Raw genomic sequence first — 9,700 nt, forward strand, 5'->3', positions numbered from 1 at the left:
AAACTTGAATTACTAATAAATATAGATATGTCAAGAATCAGAGTATCCCTTATTTAAATTATCAGGACTCAAATACCTAAATAAATAATTAAATAGATTTTCTATAAATAGATAATACTAAAATTAAAATAAAAAAGTGTATGTCATCTTTCACAACTGGAATAAAATATAACATCGTCAAAATATTACCAACAACAGCAACACAAAAAAGCACACAAATACAAACAAATAACCCAAAAATTAAAACCCAACAAAACAAATCCAACACCCGCTTCCCTTGGCTCTTTGCTGGTTGTTTTTAGACGGTCAATAGGGTGATTAGTTCTCACTCAAGTCCCCCTAAAAGATTACTTACTATAGGTTGTGTGTTGGTACAATTCATCAAGTGTTCAGTTTCAAACTAGAACACAATACATAACGAGAAAAGTTTCGGGATGAAAACTTTTCCTCAGCAAACAACAAAATTAATTAGAGATAATTATATCCCAGTTTCTGTAATGTTATGCCTCCTATTAAAACCATTAATAAGTTGATTAATTAATACAAATAAATAAACGCCAGTTAATATTATTATTAGAAATGAAATAGACAATAAATGAAGAAATATGTTTTTTAAACAGGACGGCACGATAAAGAGTCAAACATTATTATTATTATTATTATTATTATTATTATTATTATTATTATTATTATTAGTAGTAGTAGTAGTAGTAGTAGTAGTAGTAGTAGTAGTAGTAGTAGTATCATTATTATTATTATTATTATTATTATTATTATTATTATTATTATTATTATTATTATTATTATTATTATTATTATTATTATTATTATTATTATTATTATTATTATTATTATTATATCCTCATTTCCTTTATGAAAAGAAAAAAATCTGTTTAACTGAACTACAAAAAAATATGTCAAAACCGACATGCCCTTATTTGCAGTTCTGATAACCCAAGTCATTATTGATTCATTTTTGTAATGGGGAAATTTTTTTTTTAAATGACGCAAAATATTGTCCATTAAAACAATGTTAAAATAGGCCCATAACTGCGTTCGGATGTCAAACCTGCATATATGTACACGTCAGTCTAAACAACCCCCCCCCCTACCTCAAAAAACAAAAAAATACTGATCATAAAATTGAATTATAAATAGAGAAATGAATAATAATTGATTTAATTACCTAGTCGGTTCATAAATTAATAGATAAATAAACAAATTCATAAATATAAGTAAATTCATATACATGGCTATGAATAAAAAATAGTTAAATAAGTGAATTAATCAATACTTCAAACTTAATAAATAACTTAATAAACAAAATAATTAAATGGATTTAATAAAATATATAAAGAATGAAATCAATGAAAGAATAAACAAATAAAAAAAGAATAAATAAATACATAAGTTCATTAACATGAGAGGGTGTGAAACAAACATATGAAAAAAAAAGATAAACAAATAAAAACTCTACAATAAACCTAACAAAGAAAAAAAAATCTTCCCAAGCGGGGAATCGAACCCCGGCCGTCGCGGTGAGAGCGCGGAATCCTAACCACTAGACCACTTGGGAGCTTGATCCTAATACGATTAGTTTTTATATCATTAATTGTCAGGTGCTGCTGCACCATGCAAGGTGAGTTTTCGTTCGGCGTCTGCTGGAGTACTGGCGGATTTCGGATAGTGAATTCCACAGTCCAAACAGGAGGCGAGGGGCTCTTTTGTCTGTGGTGTGTAGGGATGACGTAAGAGAACGTTGCTCCACGTTTGGGCCCCAGGGGGCGAATTCAAGGAAGGCGATGGTCAACGCTAACTTTTGAACCGTTTGTTTTTTCCAAAGAGTAGAATATACTAATTTGTAAGGTGTAGTTCAATCTAAATCATCTTGTCAAATTACAACGAAATTTATCAGACGGTTTCAAAGATAAGGCCAAATGTGGCGACCATGAATTTTGAAACGGGCTATACGTTGATTGGATGATAGATATATGAATAATCGCATCAAATAAATTGATTAATTTAAGAAATCGAAATGACCATATAAAATGAATCTAAGAAATATTGATAAAATTGCCGGTAATATTATGTTATGGAATGAGGGTTTCTATTGGTTGTCCCACGCATTCGTACAAAGGCGGGAACAAGGGCCTTTTGTCATTTTGATTTTGATCCGTCTGTATGGAACACCATTCCACAGAGCATCCGGGAGTCCAAATCATTGTCTGTTTTCTAGAAACCTTGTAAATATTTCTTTTTTTGATGTCGTGTATTATTTTAAATATCTTATGTTGATGTCAAGCGCCAAGAGCTTCATGGTTGAGGATACCGGGACCCTATTAAAAGAGTCCATTATTATTATTATTATTATTATTATTATTATTATTATTATTATTATTATTATTATTATTTTTATTTTTATTATTACTACTACTACTATTGATGCTACACGTTTAGTTTAAATACTCACAACATCCACAGGGAATCGAACCCCGGCCGTCGCGGTGAGAGCGCGAAATCCTAACCACTAGACCACTTGGGAACTCAAACATGTGACGAAAAGTTTTTAAGTGATTAACTCAGAAGCCGCTTACATCACAGACCTGTCTCTCTTCACCGCACAATGTGAGCCTACTCTGTTTGTCGTCTGCTCGACTTCAGGCCTCAGGCGGGTTTCTCTTGACCTCCCATTCATAACTCTATTGAATTTTAATTAGAGTTTATCCCGGTTTTTTGTAAACTTGTTATTCTTACTTTAATTATCACCTTCCTTAAACTTGAATTACTAATAAATATAGATATGTCAAGAATCAGAGTATCCCTTATTTAAATTATCAGGACTCAAATACCTAAATAAATAATTAAATAGATTTTCTATAAATAGATAATACTAAAATTAAAATAAAAAAGTGTATGTCATCTTTCACAACTGGAATAAAATATAACATCGTCAAAATATTACCAACAACAGCAACACAAAAAAGCACACAAATACAAACAAATAACCCAAAAATTAAAACCCAACAAAACAAATCCAACACCCGCTTCCCTTGGCTCTTTGCTGGTTGTTTTTAGACGGTCAATAGGGTGATTAGTTCTCACTCAAGTCCCCCTAAAAGATTACTTACTATAGGTTGTGTGTTGGTACAATTCATCAAGTGTTCAGTTTCAAACTAGAACACAATACATAACGAGAAAAGTTTCGGGATGAAAACTTTTCCTCAGCAAACAACAAAATTAATTAGAGATAATTATATCCCAGTTTCTGTAATGTTATGCCTCCTATTAAAACCATTAATAAGTTGATTAATTAATACAAATAAATAAACGCCAGTTAATATTATTATTAGAAATGAAATAGACAATAAATGAAGAAATATGTTTTTTAAACAGGACGGCACGATAAAGAGTCAAACATTATTATTATTATTATTATTATTAGTAGTAGTAGTAGTAGTAGTATAGTAGTAGTAGTAGTAGTAGTAGTAGTAGTAGTAGTAGTAGTAGTAGTAGTAGTAGTAGTAGTAGTATCATTATTATTATTATTATTATTATTTATTATTATTATTATTATTATTATTATTATTATTATTATTTTATTATTATTATTATTATTATTATTATTATTATTATTATTATATATCCTCATTTCCTTTATGAAAAGAAAAAAATCTGTTTAACTGAACTACAAAAAAATATGTCAAAACCGACATGCCCTTATTTGCAGTTCTGATAACCCAAGTCATTATTGATTCATTTTTGTAATGGGGAAATCTTTTTTTTTTAAATGACGCAAAATATTGTCCATTAAAACAATGTTAAAATAGGCCCATAACTGCGTTCGGATGTCAAACCTGCATATATGTACACGTCAGTCTAAACAACACCCCCCCCCTACCTCAAAAAACAAAAAAATACTGATCATAAAATTGAATTATAAATAGAGAAATGAATAATAATTGATTTAATTACCTAGTCGGTTCATAAATTAATAGATAAATAAACAAATTCATAAATATAAGTAAATTCATATACATGGCTATGAATAAAAAATAGTTAAATAAGTGAATTAATCAATACTTCAAACTTAATAAATAACTTAATAAACAAAATAATTAAATGGATTTAATAAAATATATAAAGAATGAAATCAATGAAAGAATAAACAAATAAAAAAAGAATAAATAAATACATAAGTTCATTAACATGAGAGGGTGTGAAACAAACATATGAAAAAAAAAGATAAACAAATAAAAACTCTACAATAAACCTAACAAAGAAAAAAAAATCTTCCCAAGCGGGGAATCGAACCCCGGCCGTCGCGGTGAGAGCGCGAAATCCTAACTACTAGACCACTTGGGAACTCAAACATGTGACGAAAAGTTTTTAAGTGATTAACTCAGAAGCCGCTTACATCACAGACCTGTCTCTCTTCACCGCACAATGTGAGCCTACTCTGTTTGTCGTCTGCTCGACTTCAGGCCTCAGCGGTTTCTCTTGACCTCCCATTCATAACTCTATTGAATTTTAATTAGAGTTTATCCCGGTTTTTGTAAACTTGTTATTCTTACTTTAATTATCACCTTCCTTAAACTTGAATTACTAATAAATATAGATATGTCAAGAATCAGAGTATCCCTTATTTAAATTATCAGGACTCAAATACCTAAATAAATAATTAAATAGATTTTCTATAAATAGATAATACTAAAATTAAAATAAAAAAGTGTATGTCATCTTTCACAACTGGAATAAAATATAACATCGTCAAAATATTACCAACAACAGCAACACAAAAAAGCACACAAATACAAACAAATAACCCAAAAATTAAAACCCAACAAAACAAATCCAACACCCGCTTCCCTTGGCTCTTTGCTGGTTGTTTTAGACGGTCAATAGGGTGATTAGTTCTCACTCAAGTCCCCCTAAAAGATTACTTACTATAGGTTGTGTGTTGGTACAATTCATCAAGTGTTCAGTTTCAAACTAGAACACAATACATAACGAGAAAAGTTTCGGGATGAAAACTTTTCCTCAGCAAACAACAAAATTAATTAGAGATAATTATATCCCAGTTTCTGTAATGTTATGCCTCCTATTAAAACCATTAATAAGTTGATTAATTAATACAAATAAATAAACGCCAGTTAATATTATTATTAGAAATGAAATAGACAATAAATGAAGAAATATGTTTTTTAAACAGGACGGCACGATAAAGAGTCAAACATTATTATTATTATTATTATTATTAGTAGTAGTAGTAGTAGTAGTAGTAGTAGTAGTAGTAGTAGTAGTAGTAGTAGTAGTAAGTAGTAGTAGTAGTAGTAGTAGTAGTAGTATATTATTATTATTATTATTATTATTATTATTATTATTATTATTATTATTATTATTATTATTATTATTATTATTATTATTATTATTATATCCTCATTTCCTTTATGAAAAGAAAAAAATCTGTTTAACTGAACTACAAAAAAATATGTCAAAACCGACATGCCCTTATTTGCAGTTCTGATAACCCAAGTCATTATTGATTCATTTTTGTAATGGGGAAATCTTTTTTTTTTTAAATGACGCAAAATATTGTCCATTAAAACAATGTTAAAATAGGCCCATAACTGCGTTCGGATGTCAAACCTGCATATATGTACACGTCAGTCTAAACAACCCCCCCCCCCCCCCCCTACCTCAAAAAACAAAAAATACTGATCATAAAATTGAATTATAAATAGAGAAATGAATAATAATTGATTTAATTACCTAGTCGGTTCATAAATTAATAGATAAATAAACAAATTCATAAATATAAGTAAATTCATATACATGGCTATGAATAAAAAATAGTTAAATAAGTGAATTAATCAATACTTCAAACTTAATAAATAACTTAATAAACAAAATAATTAAATGGATTTAATAAAATATATAAAGAATGAAATCAATGAAAGAATAAACAAATAAAAAAAGAATAAATAAATACATAAGTTCATTAACATGAGAGGGTGTGAAACAAACATATGAAAAAAAAAGATAAACAAATAAAAACTCTACAATAAACCTAACAAAGAAAAAAATCTTCCCAAGCGGGGAATCGAACCCCGGCCGTCGCGGTGAGAGCGCGGAATCCTAACCACTAGACCACTTGGGAGCTTGATCCTAATACGATTAGTTTTATATCATTAATTGTCAGGTGCTGCTGCACCATGCAAGGTGAGTTTTCGTTCGGCGTCTGCTGGAGTACTGGCGGATTTCGGATAGTGAATTCCACAGTCCAAACAGGAGGCGAGGGGCTCTTTTGTCTGTGGTGTGTAGGGATGACGTAAGAGAACGTTGCTCCACGTTTGGGCCCCAGGGGGCGAATTCAAGGAAGGCGATGGTCAACGCTAACTTTTGAACCGTTTGTTTTTTCCAAAGAGTAGAATATACTAATTTGTAAGGTGTAGTTCAATCTAAATCATCTTACAACGAAATTTATCAGACGGTTTCAAAGATAAGGCCAAATGTGGCGACCATGAATTTTGAAACGGGCTATACGTTGATTGGATGATAGATATATGAATAATCGCATCAAATAAATTGATTAATTTAAGAAATCGAAATGACCATATAAAATGAATCTAAGAAATATTGATAAAATTGCCGGTAATATTATGTTATGGAATGAGGGTTTCTATTGGTTGTCCCACGCATTCGTACAAAGGCGGGAACAAGGGCCTTTTGTCATTTTGATTTTGATCCGTCTGTATGAAACACCATTCCACAGAGCATCCGGGAGTCCAAATCATTGTCTGTTTTCTAGAAACCTTGTAAATATTTCTTTTTTTGATGTCGTGTATTATTTTAAATATCTTATGTTGATGTCAAGCGCCAAGAGCTTCATGGTTGAGGATACCGGGACCCTATTAAAAGAGTCCATTATTATTATTATTATTATTATTATTATTATTATTATATTATTATTATTATTATTATTATTATTATTATTATTATTATTATTTTTATTTTTATTATTACTACTACTACTATTGATGCTACACGTTTAGTTTAAATACTCACAACATCCACAGGGAATCGAACCCCGGCCGTCGCGGTGAGAGCGCGAAATCCTAACCACTAGACCACTTGGGAACTCAAACATGTGACGAAAAGTTTTTAAGTAATTAACTCAGAAGCCGCTTACATCACAGGCAAGTCTCTCTTCACTGCACAATGTGAGCCTACTTTGTCTTGGCGTCTGCTCGACTCAGGCGGGTTTCTCTTGACCTCCCATTCATAACTCTATTGCCTTTCAATTAGAGATTATCCGGTTTTTGTAACCTTGTAATTCTTACTTTAATTTTAATGATCACCTTCCTTAAACTTAAATTACTAATAAATATGTCAAGAATCAGAGTATCCCTTACTTAAATGATTAGGACTCAAGTACCTAAATAAATAATTAAATAGATTTTCTATAAATAGATAATACTAAGACTTAAATTTAAAAAAAGTGTATGCCATCTTTCACAACTGGAATAAAATATAACATCGTCAAAATATTACCAACAACAGCAACACAAAAAATCACACAAATACAAACAAATGACCTAAAAATTAAAACCCAACAAAACAAATCCAACCCCCCCCCCCCCCCCAATATATTTTTTAAAAAACAAACAAAAGAGATAAAAACAAAACAAGAAGACAGAGCGTGTCTGGTTAAAAACCCTTCTTCAGCCAACAACAAATCTAGTTGAGAATTTTTATTCCGTTCACCACTGTATTATTAAACGTTATAATTCCTGTTTGGATTATTGTTTAGTTGATCAATAGAAATAGATAAATGAATAATCATATCAAATATTTTGATGAATTCAACAAGTTGAAATAAGACTACACATTAAATCTGAGTAAAATGAATAAAAATAACAATGAGAATAAGATTTTCCCATATGCCAAGAGTTAAAGAACAATACAGTATTCGGATTCACTGAACAACATAGATAAACATATAAATACATTGCTTTGAAGATAAGCGGGGGTTGGGGGTTTGGTAAAGAAAAAATGTTCGAGCAAAGAAAAAGCCTAAATACAGACCAAACAACATTTATTTCCCAAAAGTAGATAAATAAATAATGAAAGAAACGAAATAAAATAACGTAAAGCAAAATAAAGAAAATAAAAGAAACAGAAAATAATACGGAAGGATCGAACATTTATCTCAATCACATAACAGGATTAGAATCTCTAAAAAAAAAAAAAAAAGAACATAAAGAAAAAAAAAGTTGTCTTCCCAAGCGGGGAATCGAACCCCGGCCGTCGCGGTGAGAGCGCGAAATCCTAACCACTAGACCACTTGGGAACTCAGTCCTTAAGGGAAAATTTTACATGTGATTAACACGGAGGCAGGTAATAGATAGTGTGCACTTGGCTAAGAAGCTCACAACATTGCCATCCGGAAGTATAACGGATCAACACACAGAACTGAGTGTAACCATGAACGTTTACAGATAGAATGAAGTTGACGTCGCTCGGGTCTTTGTTATTGTTTTTTTGCCATCCACGTTTATATAAGTAATTCTCACTTAACTGTATTATCCCGACTATAAAAAGTTCATGTTTACACAAGGTTTTGTATGTTGGTCCGTTATACTTCCCGATGGCAATGTTGTGAGCATATTTGCCAAGCGCATACTATCTATAGTCTGCTTAAGTGAGAATTATTCATAAACGAAGATGGCAAACAAACAAAAAAAAACCCAAAAAAAAACCAATAACAAAGACCTGAGTGACGTGGAAGGTGAGCTTTCGTTTGGCGTCTGATCAACTGCCGGGTTTCTCTTGATCGCACAGCCATAAATAAATCCATTGATAAATATTTAGAAGGAACGAAATTGACGTCACTCAGCTCTTTGTTACAGTTTTTGGTTTTAACATCGAGTTTCAATCGAATCGCAGTGGTTGCTCTCTTGCTTAAAACGATTAGACCCATTCGACTCAGGTGTGAATGATGACTACCTATCCGACTTGTAAGCATAGGCGGTAGGCAGAGATGTTATAAGAGTGTCAGCATTAATACAAAACCTAACACTAACAGGAAATGAAAAAGTGGTTCTATGTAATTAAATGGCCTGTTTGGAATACATGAGGCATCGTGGGGCATTTGAGCACGGTCAATCTTTGGAATTAAACTCATATAAAGCATTTATATAGAATGATATCCAATAAACGTGCTAAAAACGCGTTACTATTACAAGGGAGTCCCTACCTAACAACAAAACATATAGGACAAGATATGATGCATGCTAGGCGATATTGCAAGGGGGTTTGGGGGAACTGTCACTGTTAACTGAGGCTAGTAACAGCCAGGTACTCATTTTACACCTGAATACAGTGAAAGAATGCAAGTAAGGAGCCTTTTCCAAGAACTCACTATGCACCGCTCAGAGTGGGACTCGAACCCTGGACATTCCGGCCAGAAGGCGAGTGTGTCATACCAATAGACCACATAGCCAAACTAGAAATGCACCATATGAATTCTCTTATTTATTATTATTAATTTGTGGGAAATTCTACCTCGTCTTGAGAGGGATTATCCTGGAGTGCAAATACTATTTTGAGTGACCAGTGCGCATTGTGTGGTCCTTATTTATCAACGCCCCGGGGTTATTATGATGACCGTGTTAAACCACTCTAAGTAAACTACCATCGC

General features: G+C 31.6%; 4 non-coding genes across 4 annotated transcripts; all 4 read right to left on the reverse strand.

Annotated features, from left to right (window-relative positions):
* Positions 1-1,504: 1,504 nt before the first annotated feature.
* Trnae-cuc (transfer RNA glutamic acid (anticodon CUC)) lies at positions 1,505-1,576 on the reverse strand. The gene has a single exon. It is a non-coding gene; the product is annotated as a tRNA-Glu (tRNA).
* A 2,714-nt stretch (positions 1,577-4,290) lies between these two features.
* Trnae-cuc (transfer RNA glutamic acid (anticodon CUC)) lies at positions 4,291-4,362 on the reverse strand. The gene has a single exon. It is a non-coding gene; the product is annotated as a tRNA-Glu (tRNA).
* Positions 4,363-6,085: 1,723 nt separating this feature from the next.
* On the reverse strand, positions 6,086-6,157 carry Trnae-cuc (transfer RNA glutamic acid (anticodon CUC)). The gene has a single exon. It is a non-coding gene; the product is annotated as a tRNA-Glu (tRNA).
* A 2,121-nt stretch (positions 6,158-8,278) lies between these two features.
* Trnae-cuc (transfer RNA glutamic acid (anticodon CUC)) lies at positions 8,279-8,350 on the reverse strand. The gene has a single exon. It is a non-coding gene; the product is annotated as a tRNA-Glu (tRNA).
* Between the last annotated feature and the right edge of the window lie 1,350 nt (positions 8,351-9,700).

Source organism: Berghia stephanieae, chromosome 13 (genome assembly GCF_034508935.2).
Source record: "Berghia stephanieae isolate SIO BIC M18660-M18661 chromosome 13, UCSD_Bste_1.3, whole genome shotgun sequence".
Classification (NCBI taxonomy): Eukaryota; Metazoa; Mollusca; class Gastropoda; order Nudibranchia; family Aeolidiidae; genus Berghia; species Berghia stephanieae.